The following is an 18366-nucleotide window of genomic DNA, read 5'->3' as shown; positions in this document are numbered from 1 at the left end:
TAGATTGTGTTCAGAGAACTGACTGAAAAGTAAAATACCTTTCCTATCAACACAATATAGTCACTAATTTTATGAGCTCCACAGTTGCTTACAAAGCCAGCATCAAAGTATTTGAATGCATTCAAACTTTTAAATGCTTTCATTTGCTGTCAGTATAGTAACTAGTAGAAAGAACTAAGTAGCTAACTATATCCATGTTACTTACAGGAGGAAAATCTGCAGCCGATATGCTAAACTGGTCATCTTTAAGTTCAAAGGGGTCAACACCCATAACTTTTATTTTCTGTTCGTACCTAACCGCTACTTCGGGGTTTTGGGCACGTATTTTAAAATAGTAATCACTCATTTTAGCTATTTTAAATAAATTCACAATCCACTACTAATTATCCACGAAAAAACGTCTTATAGAAGCGATCTCTACAATGAAACTAATGGTAGGATGTCCTGTGCTTGCCCTTCCAAAAATATATGACGTAAAACAGCCGATTTGCGGGAGTGCCTAATTGGTCCTTATCCAAGATCAAAATCGGGAAACCAGTACGTTCTGGTTGTGGTGGATTGGTTCACTAAATTTGTACTTGTGCACCCTATGGCGAAAGCGACTTCTAAGGCCATAGTTAAGTTCATTGAAAATCAAGTTTTCCTTTTGTTTGGGGTTTGCCAAATTTTCTCTTGTTACAATGGTAGTCAGTTTACTAGCAAGGAGTTTAAAGATCTCATGACTAAGTATAGTGCCTAGAAAATTTGGTATATCGCTAAATATCATGCACAAGTAAACCACACTGAAAGAGTCAACCAAGTGATAATCACTGAAATAAGATCCTACATTCATGAAAATCACAGGGATTGTGATAAATCTATTTTCCAATTTGCCTAGGCTATTAGACTGGCTAAATATGAAATTACTGGTTTCTCTCCTGCATTTTTAAACTTTGCCAGAAATATACCTGTTGAGGGTTCATTTTATGATTTAATCAGTGATAATGCTGACAATAAAGTGGAAATTTCTGATAAAGTGCATAACCCCAATACAGTTCAGGAATTACCTAACATATATGAAGAAGTTCGGAACCGACTTCATAAATCTTACATTCAAAGTGAACAACGTTATGATTTTCGAAAGAGAGATGTTAAGTATCATGTTGGAGATCAGGTCTGGAAGAAAAATTATGTTTTATCTAAAGCAGTAGACGGTTTTGCTGCCAAGTTGTCACCTAGGTACATTCCTTGTACTATTGTCACGAATGGAAAATCCATTAATTCAAAAGATGGACTTATTGACTTAAAAACATAAGAATATTCGAGGATTGCGAAATATTAAGCGCACGAGGCAAGGTCGCACCATGATGCACTGAGTGCATCGTATCGGTGATGAGTCACCACCACCTGCGTTGCAGGAATATGAAAAACAGGCGACGAACAATAACAAACTACGTCAGCCGATCAATCGGGTATAAAACACGCCGATTGCAGCAGTATAGGGGGAGTGTGAACCAATCGACGGTAGTGCGACCAGCTGAACCAAGAGAGTCAAGATGTCGACTCTCCTCGTCGAAAAAAGATCAAGTTAAGTAGTCCATTCTCCAAAGTTGTTCCAACACGAAAGTGACCAAGCCAGCCGCCAGAAAATGCTAAGTCCTTAGCTTATGAATCTATGGAAGTACAATTGTTAAATTGTCAACTTTTAGTGTGTTTATGACCGTATTGTGCAGACCCATTTATGTATACTACATTTAATAGATTTAAGTGTTTAATAGAAAACTCAGTGTTTGATTCCATCCTTAAAACTGAGATCCCGGCACGACGTTTAACGTCGTGAGTCAGTTTAATTGATGAACCCAGAAGGGCTCATAAATTAAACGTGACACTATTTCTAAAGTCCTCTCTAATTTGGTATACCGTTTGGTTGACAGGGATGGAAATAATTTGGGAGATTGGCATGTATCTGACATTAAACCGGATGTGACTTTAAGTGACGAGTCTGAGCATTCTGATGCTCATTCGTCTGACTCCTAATTATTGAGATTTAGTTTTTGTTAGGATTGACTCTAACTTTGTATGCAATTCCGTTCGTTTAATAGGTGTACACGATTTGAGTCGGTCGTATGTTTTTCTAATTGATTGAATCCATAATGAACAAGTTTGTGTTTTCTTGATTTGGTGATAATGACATTTGTTCAATAAGTGAAACACCTTTTTCAATAAGTGTCATTATTAAGGGACAGTGGCGGGTACTTATATACGCAATTGTTTAGTTGAAAGATTCTGTGGATACCGTATTACCGAATAACACATTTTAACATCGTGTACCATTTTTAATTTAATTAAATTTGACTTGTTTATTATTGGATTTAATTTTTCTCGATTGTGACTTTAATTAATTGATTTTCCCGCTTTGGATATTCCCCTTTATTTGTTTGTTCTGGAATGAGTGTTACCGTGTGGTCAGAGTTCCTGGAACGATTTGGGAGTGTCAGGGAGTACATTTTTCCTCGATTGTGTCTTTATTAATTTTTTCCCGTTTTGGATACACCTCTTAGTTTTTTTTGTTCAGAAACGAGTGTTACCGTGTGGGTTCTTGGGACGATTTAGGATTGTCAGGGAGTCAATTTTCCTTTTGCTCGATTGGGTCAATTGTTTTTCCCCGCAACTTGTCCCTGTAAGTACCTTATTGGCCCTGGAGTACGGGGACTTTCTACTGTGTTCGACCTCAGCCCCAATACCTTGGTTACGTGAGATTTGGCGTCAGTGGTTTTGTTCGGAACACCCGAGTAGATTTAATTTTTGTGTGGTTACTGATACACTAATCGTTCGGTGTATTTTTCGGGTTTTCTAGAGAGGGTTCCTATCAAAAACCTTTTCTTTTGTTGGTGGACAATTGTCTTCTCTTTCCTGTTAGTTTTCTTTATTTCATTTCCACCTGCCAGGTGATTTGTTTTGGTTTCTCTTTCTGTGGTTTTCCTGAGCGTTGAGTCCTGTCTCTGTTTATCTCTACTGAGACTAATGAATGAGGTTTCCTCTCACATAACGAGGTTTACGCAACGTTGGTTTCATGTTCAACCCCGTTTTAATTTTCTGGACATAAACCGGTTAGAGATTTGTAGGGTCATGACGACTTCTCCTGGGAATATTGTTCGGGTGGGAGACTGGAGCAAGTCAACTGGTATCTTGTGTTTTTTTTTTCTCTCTTCAGAGCTACTTCATAGCTGTGATGAGCTTCATTTTTGCTTGAAAGGTTGTATGCCTCCTTCAAATGGTATGCTGGCGCCCATCGCATTTGTTTTCTTGATTTTGGTGGTTTACCGTCTTTTGGTTTGCTTTTCTTCAGGTCAGTATCGAGGTGCTTTTTCACTTAAAAAAAAATAAACAAATTTAATTTTTTTTGGTTACTTAGGGGTGTGTGTTACGTACGAAATAGAGTTTTCGTCCGTAACTCGTTTGGTTTGTGTTTTTAATGTCCGTGGGCCTAGTTACACTAGTAGACCTATTCCGATCGCTTAATAGCTCCATTTGCACTTTGTGCACATTTTGTGCACATTTTGTGGTTAATGTGGGTGCGTGACCTGATGAGTTATTAGGTGCCGTAGTCACGTGATTAGTTTCGATTTTTGTCGGGGAAGCGTCGGTTTGTGGTCGTGTTTCTTTGTGTCAGGTGCCTTGTGGCCTATTTAATCACCCCACTTTGTGATATCGGTCCCTTTACCACTACAGCACCCAAACTGCCGACATCTGACCTAGCTTCTGAGCGTTGTGGCACGTGTGTGACTTGAATTATTTTTTTTTAATCCTTGATCATCTGGCCGAATCACAGTATTGTGTTCGGTCCGACCAGAGATCTAAGGGCTTTCCGACCAGAGATCTAAGGGTTTTCCGACCAGAGATCTAAGGGTTTTTCCGACCAAAGATCTAAACTTTCCAATCGGATTGAAGAAACCTAACCGGGATTGCTCCGTCCAGAGTTTTCCGGGCCAACCCACGTGTTGGAAAAACCGACCAGCAGCCACAGAGTTTTAAAAGGTCAGAGCCTCAGTCAGAGTTGAGCCACCAGGTCAATTCCTTACTTGATTTTGTTTTATTTAATTTTTTTTTAGTTTATATTAGTTTGCTTTAAACAACTTTAACACTTGTCATTACCTCTGGTCACCTTTTTGGTTGCCGAAACAAGTGTTGAAGCTGTTTGTTCGTTTTCCCTGGTGTTCTGCTGTTTTATGCCTTAGGTACCTGTCACCAGTCTCTGGACCCCATTTCCTACCTGGAAATCAGCGGTGGCCACTACTGACTACTGGGGAGAGGATACTGGAGGTTCCAGGACTCAAACATCGTCCTTAAAAACTGGTAAGGGCAGTTTTTTTCTGGTATGACAACTTTTTCTGTTTTTTTTTGCTTTAATTCATTTTCGATCCTGTTTAAATTTAATTTCATTTCATTTCATTTCATTCACAACATTAGTCTTGCAACCTTGTAATTTTTGTAAAATTTGTAAATTGTAAATTTTGTGGTTGTTTTTTTTTTGTTTGTAATATACACATGTACATATACAACTAACGGTTTGTTTGATTTCCTACGGTAAATCCAGGAGTGTTCATTTATTAAGAGCTAGTAATTATCTCATGCAATTAATCCACGACCTTGAGCTAACACAATTAAAAATGTTGAAATCTCATTAACGTGGTTTCACATAACAAATTGGCGACCAACGTGAAGGGCATTTTTGATTTTTAGTAGATTGAACACGCTTGGATTGTGGGTTATCAGACTGCCTTGTTTGTGCATGTGTGTTTTTGCATGACTACAATATTTACTTAATTTTTTTTTTCACGGTGCCAGACGTATACAGGGTAATTCAAATTCGACCCTCACCATTGGGATCTCGTAAACTATAGGAGATACGAAAAAGTTTAAATTGGGGCAAAGTTGCGCAATGTAAAGCTCAACCAAATGCAGTTTTAAAAATTTCGATTTTCCGAGTACTTCCGAAGATATCCGAAAAAAACTGAAAATTTGATTTTTTGTTTTTATTTATTTCTAATCTTATTTGAAGAGATATTCCAAAACTAAAAGCACCTTTTCATTGCCACTTTTTCTCAGCTATTCGATTATGGATTCAAATTTGCCACACGACGTTTCGTTTTTTGGCAGCCATCATCAACTTTCTTTTTTCTTATGGGCGCCATATTGGATTTTTAGCCCACCAAATAGTACGTTTTATTCTGATTTTAGTGATGTATAATAACTTATGATTTGCTTCATAAATAACAAAATAATTCAATAAAAACTATTTTTACTTTATCGAAAAGTAGTAGTCCATATGCACACAGTGGAGTAGTGAGTGTAAGTGAAAGCAAAACTCAGAGTCGATCTCCACAAATATTTATTAATAAAGGTTGTTAACTGCCTAACATGTTTCGGGTGTATTCAGACACCCATCTTCAGAGGCTGTAAGTTATACAGTGTGTTAATTAAAAACTTATAAAACTAAGGATATGGAAGCCTACCTTAACTAGATCACTAGTCTGCTGACTGTCATTCTAAAAGGGGGGACAGCTGAACCCAGATGTACCAAGGTGGTTTTTTTATTCTGCACGGGGGAAAAAAACCTTGATCAAAAAACCCAGTTCTGGTTCAGAGGTGACAGGTTGCTCCGTTTTTTATTTTCGAAGGGGAAAAAAAACTTAATCAAAACCCAGTGTTGATGTCAAAAAATGAAGTTAGTTGCTCGGTTTTTTATTCTTGAAGGGGGAAAAAACTTAATCAAAACCCAAAGAAGTTGAATGATGTAAAAACTGCATGTTTATCTGTAATAAAAAGCATGAGTAGAAATAGGATGTCCTGAAGGGGTGTATATGTAATGGGGGGGGCGGCAGATAAATTAAAGTCAAAAGATAAAATGAAAGGCAAGTCAAAAGGGGCTAAACTGTATATCTTACCTGAAGGAGACCAAATGGACACGAAAGGGACGTCACACAACAAAAAAACCACGGTGGACACTCACAAGTTCGACATTTAACAGATTAAAATGGGGGGCGACTTTCCCTTTGTCACTGTGGAGGTGTGACCGTGCAGGGCAACATGGCTTGGGTGCAGCAGGACATGGAGTGGCCAAAATGGCTTCCAACCCACGCCAAGGGCAGGTTGCAGGAAGCGGAAGTCTAGGCGGCAGCAACATATTGCCAAACTCGAAAAAACCAAAAAACCAAAAAACCAAATCCCCCAGAGAACTGAAAAGGTCAAAACCCCCAGAGCCAGACATGACAGACAGCTGACAGCAGACAATACATGTGTGATCGGTCCACTCATCAAAACAATACAGTGTAAACAAATAAAGTTAGGTTAAATTAGTACTTAACACTAATTATCCGACGGCCTAATTATAGGTTTTACAAATAATGCAATGGTTAGTCGACAAATGAAAGCAAAAAACAAAATTAAAATTAGATTAACGTTAAGTAATGAGCAACCTTCAACCTGGGGACACAAAAGCACAGATTAAACACAGTTCTTGAGCACAGGCAAAAGCAAACGTAAGTATCAAACAGTGGGAATTGATTAAGGGTAAATGGGGGTTGAAATCTAATGTAGGGGGACCGGGAAAAGTGTCTGGGGAACTAGAAATTGAGGGATCTGAAGAAAGGAGTGGAGCTATGTCTAAGCTGGTCATTAAGGCAGACCACCTTATCGTTGGATGAAGCCTTGTGGATTTCAAGGACCTCCAGAAGGTGACATGGTGGAGGCGCCCCGTTCAATCCCCGTCTATTAATATTCATATTGATAGACACACCCTCGCAAATTGAAGCCAATTAAGTCACAGGGAAAAGATGAAGGAATAACAGAGAAAAAAGAAGAGAGGCAAAGACCAGAAGAAAGAAGAGAGACAAAGAAAGAGAAAGAAAGAGAGATCAGGAAGACGACTCAACAATGCCCACCCCCACAAGTTCAAGCACACCCCAGAAGAATCAAGACGAGTTTTGAAGGACCAGCCTGCAGGTCCGCAGTTGCTTGAATTGAGTAGGGCAATATCAAGAGCGGCCTGTAGTTTGCCCTAAACATTTTAGTGCATAGGAGCACATATTAGTTTTGTATTTTATTGGACCAGTGACGCCATTCCCGACCTAGGTACTTTGCTGAGGTAGCAAAATCGCGCAAGTATCAGGTGTTTTGTTTATAAATACATGTTATGTCTGTTTATGTTATTGGAGTCGGGCTTGTTTGCTAATTAATTGTTGACTTTAGGGGCCACCTAATTACCTCGTTGCGTCTATCGACAAATTGACCTGATTAAAGAAGCGAGAAGAAGAGGAGCAAGCCTAGGAGAAACCAGCATCTTCGGATGGGTTCCGCACCGTCGGTTTTACACCCACGTGCACCCAGAGTCCCTTAAATGAAGGGCTGAAGAAGGTTCTCCAGATGGGCTTAGAAATGACGATGTATAGTAGTCCAAAGCAACGTGTGCTAAAAAGAGAGCACGCAATGGACCAAAGATGTCGAAGCTAAGCGATGGATTTCCGCTTAGACAATGTAGTGCCGAGAGAAGGTACTAGAAGATGGTGCCCGATGCAGGGGACAATTTACGCTTAAATGAGAAGGCAAGAAGATGGACGCAACAAGGTTGAAAGGTGACCCAATGAAAGGAATAATTGTTTTTTGAGTTGCAAACATGGCAACGTCTAAAAATCGAGAAGTAGTTGTAGTAGATGTTTTTTCAATAAAGCTTTCCTCACACCTTTTTTAGCAAATAAGTAACAAGTGTTAGTTTTAAGAAGTAATAAGTGTTGGTTTGAATAAAGTACATCCCCACCTGCTTTATAAAGTAAGAATAGAGAATAAGTAAGTTGCTCTAGGAAACATAAGCTTTTAGTGTTCGGGGCGAACACTTGTTGGAAGGGGGAGATGTCACGAATAACATAAATTGCACTATGTTCCGTTACCTAGTCGGGCCCCGGTCTCCCCAGTACAATGTTTGTATCAGCAAGATTGGCGAATTGGGGTCATGATGTGGGTATAAATACTGCACCAAAAGCACATACAGATTACCGAACTCTGGGGTCATCCCCAGAGGGAGGTCACGAGCGACAGTCCAAACTTTCTAGTGCCCGGACGGCTCGTTACCCTGTTGCAGTGCCTTAAGTAAGTCGTTTGGGCGTGTCGGACATAGGGGCACCCAGCTCGTATCGAGCGGGTTCCGCTTGACGGCACTTCAGAAGGCCTTACGCACATACACCCACACCCACACACCCCCTCTTGGACGGTGTTCGATGCTAAGAGTAATACAGTGCCCAATAAAGAAGACTTACTTGAGCTACAGTCTTGTTTCTCTTCCTACGCTAACCCCCTAAACGTGACATGGTATTACTTAACGTTAATCTAATTTTAATTTTGTTTTTTGCTTTCATTTGTCGACTAACCATTGCATTATTTGTAAAACCTATAATTAGGCCGTCGGATAATTAGTGTTAAGTACTAATTTAACCTAACTTTATTTGTTTACACTGTATTGTTTTGATGAGTGGACCGATCACACATGTATTGTCTGCTGTCAGCTGTCTGTCATGTCCGGCTCTGGGGGTTTTGACCTTTTCAGTTCTCTGGGGGATTTGGTTTTTTGGTTTTTTCGAGTTTGGCAATATGTTGCTGCCCCCTAGACTTCCGCTTCCTGCAACCTGCCCTTGGCGTGGGTTGGAAGCCATTTTGGCCACTCCATGTCCTGCTGCACCCAAGCCATGTTGCTCTGCACGGTCACACCTCCACAGTGACAAAGGGAAAGTCGCCCCCCATTTTAATCTGTTAAATGTCGAACTTGTGAGTGTCCACAGCGGTTTTTTTGTTGTGTGACGTCCCTTTCGTGTCCATTTGGTCTCCTTCAGGTAAGATATACAGTTTAGCCCCTTTTGACTTGCCTTTCATTTTATCTTTTGACTTTAATTTATCTGCCGCCCCCCCCCATTACATATACACCCCTTCAGGACATCCTATTTCTACTCATGCTTTTTATTACAGATAAACATGCAGTTTTTACATCATTCAACTTCTTTGGGTTTTGATTAAGTTTTTTCCCCCTTCAAGAATAAAAAACCGAGCAACTAACTTCATTTTTTGACATCAACACTGGGTTTTGATTAAGTTTTTTTTCCCCTTCGAGAATAAAAAACGGAGCAACCTGTCACCTCTGAACCAGAACTGGGTTTTTTGATCAAGGTTTTTTTCCCCCGTGCAGAATAAAAAAACCACCTTGGTACATCTGGGTTCAGCTGTCCCCCCTTTTAGAATGACAGTCAGCAGACTAGTGATCTAGTTAAGGTAGGCTTCCATATCCTTAGTTTTATAAGTTTTTAATTAACACACTGTATAACTTACAGCCTCTGAAGATGGGTGTCTGAATACACCCGAAACATGTTAGGCAGTTAACAACCTTTATTAATAAATATTTGTGGAGATCGACTCTGAGTTTTGCTTTCACTTATTTTTACTTTAGTTATTGGCTTTGAGTTAATGGGCCGTTTCATAAAATGTCATTATTTGACAGTACTTGTCAAACACGATAATTCGGACGATCATTAGAACTTTTAGAGATTTTGCCTTAGTTAGCTTTGAGTTAATGAGACGTTTTATGAAGATTACTTGGTAGTACTTGTCACACGCAATTGGCCTGAACATACTTAGTCACAAAGGTGTACAGGTGACTTAAACCGGTTTATTCACTCGAAGAGCTTAGGCCACTCGCTACGCTTGTGGACCTAGTTGTTCTTTTCGTGAATAAAAAATGGTTTAAGTCACTTGCTGCAAAGTAACTATTAAATCACTCTGAATGACATTCGCCTATTTACAGATGTAAACAAACAAACATCAATGTTACATCTACGGGGCGCGGTGCAAATTTAATAGAACTGTAATTTTAGTTTTTTTTTTTTTTAATATAAGAAGTCGAAATTTAATAAAATACTGTATAAGACACGTGACTTAAACCGGTTTATTCACTCGAATAAATATGAGTGAATAAAAAATGGTTGGTCACTTCCAAAATAAATAACTATAAACTTGCACTTAACATGATAAAAAATTGAAATTTGGCAAAAAATGAAGTTCCTAAAATGATGATCTTTCTCTTGGAAACATAAATAAGCCTTTTAAGTTAGAGATAATGCCAACAAATCTCTTTTTCTGATTAACCTAAATAGTTCAGCAATGCTTGTATAATAATAACATTTTCTGCGGGGGTTTCTTTTCTAGATACATTTTTAACTATGATTGACGCTCTAATGATCGTCCGAATTATCGTGTTTGACAAGTACTGTCAAACAATGACATTTTTTAAAACGGCCCATTAACTCAAATCCAATAACTAAAGTAAAAATAGTTTTTATTGAATTATTTGGTTATTTATGAAGCAAATCATAAGTTATTATACATCACTAAAATCAGAATAAAACGTACTATTTGGTGGGCTAAAAATTCAATATGGCGCCCATAAGAAAAAAGAAAGTTGATGATGACTGACAGAAAACGAAACGTCGTGTGGCAAATTTGAATCCATCATCGAATAGCTAGGAAAAGGTGGCAATGAAAAGATGCTTTTAGTTTTGGGATATCTCTTCAAATAAGGTTAGAAATAAATAAAAACAAAAAATCAAATTTTCAGTTTTTTTCGGATATCTTCGGAAATACTCGGAAAATCAAAATTTTTAAAACAGCATTTGGTTGAGCTTTATATTGCGCAACTTTGCCCCAATTTAAACTTTCTCGTATCTCTTATGGTTTCTGAGATCCCAATGGTGAGGGTCGAATTTGAATTACCCTGTATATAGTTTAAATATTTATTCTTGAATTAAAGAGTGTCAAGTTTGGAATTGCTGGTTTATCGTACTATCGTTGAATTTTTACCTTTTGCTTCTCTGTTTTAGATTATTGATGGCCGTGTTCTTGGCATCTTGCCAAGAAGAAAGTCGGTTAGAGCAATCCTAGTGAGTTTCCCGATTACTGCATAAAAGACGGCCGCCTGTTCCAACATTTCTGGGATATAAATGAATGTATCACCGCCGAACCGAACGATCCTTGGAAACTTTGCATCCCAAAAACTGCCCGAGACACCGTTCTACGGCAGAACCATAATGAACCGACCGCCGGACATTTGGGAATAACAAAAACTACCGTTCATATTACCCAACGTTATTACTGGCCGGGAATGATGCGTGATATCGCTTAATATGTCCGTAATTGTTCCTCCTGTCAGAGATATAAGCTTTCACAGCAGGCACCTCCAGGCCAGATGCAACCGTCTCGTAAAAAAAATCCCTAGGAAACCGTCAGTACCGATTTAGTTGGCCCTTTACCTCGTTCGGCCAAAGGAAACAACTCCCTAGTAGTTTTCCAAGACCGTTTCACTAAATGGGTACAGTGCCGAGCAATAAGAAAGGCAACAGCTCGTGCCGTAAGCCAGGCTTTCTACGAGGAAATTGTAACTCGTTTTGGTTGTCCAACGACCGTGCTGTCCGACAATGGCACCCAATTTACTGGCCAACGGTTTAAACAGTTGCTTGAGGAATTAGGAATGGCTCACCGTTTCACTCCGCCGTATACGCCACAAGCTAATCTTCCAGTGAGTAGCAGGTTAATACTGTCACGTGGTCAATTAAATTAAGTGCTGCAACTCCCTATTAAGTTTGACCGCAAGACATTCTCGCTTTCCGTGTCGTCCGGTGTGGATGATTCAATAAACGAAGAAGCAGATAATGTATGTATTGCAGGTAAAACAGAAAACTGATGTATTTGACTGAGCAAATATTATTTACCAAACTGTCCAGAAGTTGCTAAGGATGCACAAAAACCTACTGTGAACGATGTTTATACTTACAATTAAGGCTTAAATATACAATTGTTGAATAAACTTAACTACAACTCAGATGATCTCTCTCTGATCTGCTCTGTAATTGGTCCACAACAGGTTGGTAAGTGTAACTTACATACAGTTGACGTAAAAACCTTACACCACCAACCACAATCAACTTATTGAACAGCCCTAGTATGGTCAGCAGTATCAGGGCGATTACATCTGTACAAAAACAGCTAAGGAATGGACTTACATTTAAAAATAACACTAAAAACGAGAAAAAGGATACGAAACATGTGCCTGTCCCATTTAGCCACCATAAACAGCTCGGTCACCGAAAGGTACCTCATGTACCAGAGGCAAGTTTCTTAACAGTTTTTTTGGTTTTGGTTGTGTTGGAATATCTTGAAAATAGTTTTATTAATTAAGGTTATGTGCAAATCCTAAATGGGCGCGGATTTGTTTGTACACCTTTACTGATCCGTTGCCGGTCTTCTAGTCACTACTTGCCCTATGCCGATTGGTTAAAATTGCAATGACAGTTAACAAAGTGTTGTTTTCTCTGTTGAGTACACCGTAGTGAGTATAATGTCAGTGAGTACCACCTTTAGGATCAAAATTCCACTCATCTAATGTTAGCGCAAGTGAGAAAATCGAAAATGTACCGGAAATTCCGCAAAAAAAAAAAGTCAAGTCGGAAGCACCGGCCCGAGTGAATTCGGCAAAAGTGAAAATTGATCGAAGCAAAACGCCTTTGAGGTACTCGAGACGGTTGAAGCATCTGCCCCCCGACTACATGGAGTACTACGACGCCAGCAGGGACACCTTAAAGCAGGGCGAACGTCATTTCGCAAGAGTCGTGAGTGTTGGTGTCGTACGTACTAACAAGACGCTCAAGACCTGTCCGAGGTTTTGCCTCGAAACTTGCGCACCAATACTCAGGGCCGTATACCGTTGTTAAAGTTGTTTCTCCCGTGGTCTATGATCTTAAAGATTGTACCGGCAAAACTTTTCAACATATCCATATAAAGGACCTTAAGTCGGCTTGTGTCTAGGCTAGTGCGGAGGTCGATCGTAGGACAAGTCAATCATAAGTTTTTTTTTTCCTCCCTGAACGTTTTTGGTGAACGATAAGGAAACTGAACGATTGGGAAAAGTGGCCGACGAAATCGTGGCTACGCCGAATCCACTAGAATGGTCCGCCGGATTGGTGGCACAACTACAAAAGTTGTGCCCACCAAACTACCCCCGAAACCTCCGGTTCCGAAGGCACTTGAAGACCAGCGATGGCCGGCGTATCCACGTAAACGTGCCTTAAATCCGACCTCTATTTTTTATTCTTGCTGTGCATAGGCAATTCCAATTTTGTTTGTTGACTGTGAAATAACTCGCGGGTAGCTTGTTGTGTTCATTTTTTTTTCGTTTCCCTGTCTCTGGGACGTCAGTTAATAGCGGAAATTTTTGTTTTTTTAAGATTTCTGACTCGCCTGTGTTGGAGTTGACTTCCGAAGACCTGTGCTTGGACATTCTGTTTGCTGTGACCGATAACTAGGAAACACCGACCGTGGAAACTTGCCCGCGGCAGATGCCGGAGACAAGTGCTCAGCAAGCACCGGCCGTACGGTCTCAACCGCCACAGCTTTTAGCCGCCGATGCACCTAATAGAAGGTTGACGCTGGCAGATGTTGCAAGCGACACCGAGACCGCGCCGATGTCGGTCCCATTTAGAACGCCAGAAAATCCTTCGGAATTACCGTTATTTTTGCCAGTCAAGAGGAGACTGTGCTGGAGATGCGGCCACGAAGGGCACCATCGGCCGATCTGCTCCCGGCTTCCCATCCGATTTTGCTCAAGATGTGGGTACCGGATTCGTATGTCTAGCAGTTGCCCGTGCAGGCCCTAGTTTGCAGAGGAGGAAAAGACCGTCCTCCCGCCTCCCAGAATTTCCCCAACGGCACGTCGCTTTGTGTCCCGGGGGATTCGCCTGGACCGCGAGAGGTCAACACGTCGGTGTGACCGGTGTGCCGGAGGTGTCGGGATGAGTTTGCGCCGCGCGTGTGACCAGTGAGCGGGTAAAATTTAAAGTTGTCGTTTTTTAATTATTTGGGTTTTACGCTTAAGCTCAGAAGGCCGTTGTAGGTCATTGTTTTGTTTAGGGACCGAAATTTTCATTATGTTTATTAAAAAACAAGTAAACTGGGTTTCTTTTTTTTTTCCCGAAGAGAGAGCGGTGTGTAACGAAGTTACGAATAATTTTAGTTTTATTTTTTATATCGTCTGTTAGTGCCGTTTGTGTTGCAGCATATCGCGGATAAATGTACTATTAATAGAAGCCGTTTAGTAAAGTAACCAGTGCTAGTACTTTGCCAAAAATACGATAAGCTGTATTTTTAAGTTATTACATTTTCTCAAGGTTGGTCAGTCGGATTTTTACAGTTCTTGTTGGAAACAATTGGTAAAATTACAGGGTTTACAACAACGCTGCAGTATGATAGCGCGTAATAGGAAATTAATGGTTTACGGCTTTCCTTGTAATTAAAATTCACGAGTTGACGTAGCCGGTCAGGTTGGCCGAAGCGTACCGGTCTCCTGCAGTACTACGGTTCTGTACGCGTCACTCGAGTAGGGCTGCGTTTCCCACTACCCGAAAGTGGGGGACCTGACTGTCTATTAACTGGCGTGCGCCGCCAGTTCGGGGCTGTTGAGATCGCCAGCTTTCCAGACATTTCAACCTCCCAGCAGCACCGCCGCACCATAGTAAGTATACCTGTTTGGTGGCTAGCCCTCCTAGTGCACTGTGTACCTGTTATTTGAACACCGAGGCTCGAGAGACCGGGTGTTCCCCTTGTTACCTAGACTACTTGTTAGTACCGAACCGCCCCCTGCACCCCGTACTGCTGTTTTCTGCAGGTTTCACACAAACGCTACATGGTTCGATAGAGCGGGCGTTTGTGGCGTTTTCCCAGTCCGGCCATTTTAGGGCCCTATTAATTTCGTAGCGTCGATGTTTGACATACCGCGCGCTACACGTTAGATCCGCATTCAACACAATCACTACATGGTTCGATAGACCGGGCGTTTGTGCCATTTTCCCAGTCCGGCCATTTTACGGCCCCATTAGTTTCGTAGCGTCGAGGCTAGACAGACATACCGGTTACCGCCACTAACAGCCCCCACCGAACCATTTCGAACGGCACCGGACGGCCCCGACAAAATCGACGCCACGACGGCCGCGGTCTAGCACCCAGCAGTGAAGGTCACGCGCATTTAAATCAATTCATTAGCAAAAATAGTAACTTCGTTACAATGATTAAGTGAAAAATAGTTTTGATCTAACACTTCACTCCGATTGGATCCCCATTTTCGAGGATGCAACCCATAAGACTTAAGTAATATAGCTAAATTTTGTTTTAAATTAATTGCATCTTGAATATTAGCCGCTCCAGTTAACAAGTCGTCAACATAAAAATCGTTAATAATGGCATGAGATTCTAGAGGAAAACGCTTTTCTTTTTCAAATCCTATTTGCTGCAGGCATCTTATTGCCAAGAATGCACTACTTGTTCGATAAGTATTTAGACGATAATGCTTGATCTTTTGATTTTCATTGGTCCGCCACACTATGCGCTGCAAGTCGCGTTGTTCTTCAATGACCTGAATTTGGCGATACATTTTGTCAATATCACCAGTTACAGCTACATTTTGCTTCCTAAATCGTAATAAAATTGTGAAAAGGTCACGTTGCGTGGTTGGTCCTACTTTTAGTAAATCATTAAAAGAAATATTCTTTCTTTGTGGTCAAACTTGACTCATTTATGACCCCAGGATGAGGAAGGTAGAAAATTCCAGGAGATATATCTGATACTTCATTTGGATCTATTTGAGTCATATGTCCAAGGGACTCATATTCGTTCAAAAAATTAATGAACTTTCTTTCCATACTGAATAATCGTTTGGTTGCATTAGAGATGAACCCAACAGTCCTACACCAACTCTGATTGGTAAAGTAACAACAAATTGTCCATGCTCATTTCGTTTTAATGAATTTACAAAAAGATCACGTTTTTTTTCTTCCACCGATTTTATTTGAGAAGACCTCTCCTCAGTTTTTCAAAATTTTTCAATTAAATTTTCAAGAGCTTTATTTATGGATATATTACAAACCAATTGGTCATTTGATTGTTGTGAACTTACAATGTTTTTTATAGAAAGATTTCCTGCAATAATCCACCCCAACTGAGTTTGCTGTAGTATTGGCATTTCAGGGCCAAGTTTAATTTGGTTCGGACACAACAGCTCATAAAAAATGCCCCGTCCCACTAATATATCTATTCCATCAGAATTATTAAATTGATTATCTGCTAGAACAACATGATCAGGTATTTTTAGTGAATTTATTGGAAAGTCAATGCTATTAATCATTACAAATTGATTTTATGCTGGCACAAACTCTTATATTAGTTGATAGGCTTGCCCTACCAATGCTTCTAGCAAATTTTGGGAAATAAAGTTTGGCTGACTGCCACTATTCAATAAGGCTCGACACTTATGCCACTTACCTTTGGAGTCCTGAATCAACACATTTGCAGTTGATAACATTACTTGAGATACAGAGTCATTGCAAATATTAGAATGATACTTGGATGTCGAAATTAGTGATTGATTATGATTAAGGTTATTATGATTATTATTTGTTGATGTAACATACAACATTGACATAACATTGTTGGGTGAGGCTTCAGAAGTATTTGTTGCTCTAGGTGCTGCAAAGGTATGAAGACTGGAATTATTGTTTCTTGTCTGTTCTGAATGTAAAAGAGTATTGGGTTGGTGATGACAAATTTAACAACCTTGAGCATTACATTGAGCTGTTTTATGATTGTCACGTACAGAATTTCAAATTTTTTATTTCTTGTATGCGCGATGCTGCTGGCAATTCTTTTAATTTTTCACATTCATATAGTTTATGATTACCCTTGCAAAAATGACAGTTAACAAAGTTAGAATTTAAAGCATATCCAGAAAAAGGCCTTTTTTGTTGAATTTATTTACAGCTTTATGTTCAAATTTGGTCGCAGATTAACTGTCAGGCCTTTCAGAATGTATTGATTCTAATAACAGACAACATTTTTCTAGAAATGTGATAAAATCTGTAAATACTTCTCTCTCATTATGCAGATTTTTTGAAATAAATAAGGATTTCCATTCCTTCTGAGTGAGCAGGTCTAATTTTTTGGTAAAAATAGAAAACAACAGAGTGTGCCACTGATCAAGTGTGGCTAACTCAAGTTTTTTAATTACCTTAAATATTTCTTGACAGAATCTATGAAAGTTCTTCGATTACTGTCTTTCTCTATATTGGGTATTTCTAACAAAGCACTGATATGATGCTTTATGATTACTGATTCATTTTGAAATCGTGACACAAGCAAGTCCCATGCTACATTGTAATTATCACTAGTTACTTCAATACATTCAATGGACTTGGCAGCATCACCTTTGACAGTACTAAGCAGGTAATAAAATGTCTTGATATTGTCAAGATGTGGCTCATTGTGAACCAATGAAGTGAACATATCTCTAAACTGACCCCATTCTTCATAGTCGCCATACAATTTTGGAAGATCTATGACTGAAAATCGAACATTTTGAAATGAAAGAGCTTGAGTCCCTAAATTTTGAATGGGATTGATCTGTGACATGACTGTTTTACTGATGCTTTTTCTCGATAAGTTTGAATGATTTTATTTGCAATTTGCATAGCACTATAATAATTATCTTCAAAGTCTGAACGCTCATTGGAACCAATTTCATACTCATCCAAAAGCTCGATATCATTTTGAAAATTATTAAAATGTTATAATAATGTATAAGCATTTTCTACATTCCTCTTGACTGTACTTGTACATTTGTCAACAAACTAAGTAAACCTAATTAAAGATCCTTTTACTTGTTCACGCCTTGTGGTAAACTGCTTTAAATCAGCATTAGACATATCTCATTCCATAATTTAGACTTATTGAATGTTTATATACACAAACTGCTGATATGTCTCAGTTTGACAATACTGTACGTGTCACCCCTAGGTGCCTAGTGAGGTATGGTAGAGAATTAACCCAGGTCACAGTCAAGCCTCGTTTATTACAAAAATGATTTAAATAAGCAACACAGAGGGGATATTAAGTTACACCACTTTAAGTTAGAGACTGTTACTCGCCGACCGACCCGGAGACCAGTGATTTTAGATGGCCGGCCTACCTGAATAAATATTCGTCGATTGAACCAGATTACTACCAGAGTTGCTGACATTATTTAGTGTACAGTACGATAGGTATGGTGAATATAAATGTTGGAATCTGTGACAATACAAATGTGAATCTGACACTATAGCAACCAAGAAACAGTATGATATTATACACTTGAATCCTAGATCCACTCAAATAAAGGCAAAACAAACTCGATTTGTATTTTTGAAAGGTATAAATGCTTAAAGATTGGAACTGACTCACCGAAAGCATCTGGATATGCTCCTACTTGACCTTTAT

General features: G+C 39.5%; 3 long non-coding RNA genes across 3 annotated transcripts; 2 read left to right on the top strand and 1 right to left on the bottom strand.

Moving 5' to 3' along the window:
- Positions 1-5112: 5112 nt before the first annotated feature.
- LOC145739796 (uncharacterized) lies at positions 5113-6491 on the bottom strand. The gene is made up of 3 exons (XR_014181218.1): positions 5928-6491; positions 5496-5795; positions 5113-5436 (listed from the first exon to the last, which is right to left on the bottom strand). It is a non-coding gene; the product is annotated as an uncharacterized LOC145739796 (long non-coding RNA).
- LOC145739797 (uncharacterized) lies at positions 6188-7066 on the top strand. The gene is made up of 3 exons (XR_014181219.1): positions 6188-6311; positions 6375-6521; positions 6580-7066. It is a non-coding gene; the product is annotated as an uncharacterized LOC145739797 (long non-coding RNA).
- Positions 7067-8351: 1285 nt separating this feature from the next.
- Positions 8352-10795, top strand: LOC145739795 (uncharacterized). The gene is made up of 3 exons (XR_014181217.1): positions 8352-8861; positions 8995-9294; positions 9354-10795. It is a non-coding gene; the product is annotated as an uncharacterized LOC145739795 (long non-coding RNA).
- Positions 10796-18366: the final 7571 nt, after the last annotated feature.

Source organism: Ips typographus, unplaced genomic scaffold (assembly GCF_016097725.1).
Source record: "Ips typographus isolate SLU unplaced genomic scaffold, UJ_Ityp_2.0 IpsContig44, whole genome shotgun sequence".
Classification (NCBI taxonomy): Eukaryota; Metazoa; Arthropoda; class Insecta; order Coleoptera; family Curculionidae; genus Ips; species Ips typographus.
Note: the sequence above shows the minus strand (reverse complement) of the source record. Positions and strands in the feature narration are given on the sequence as shown.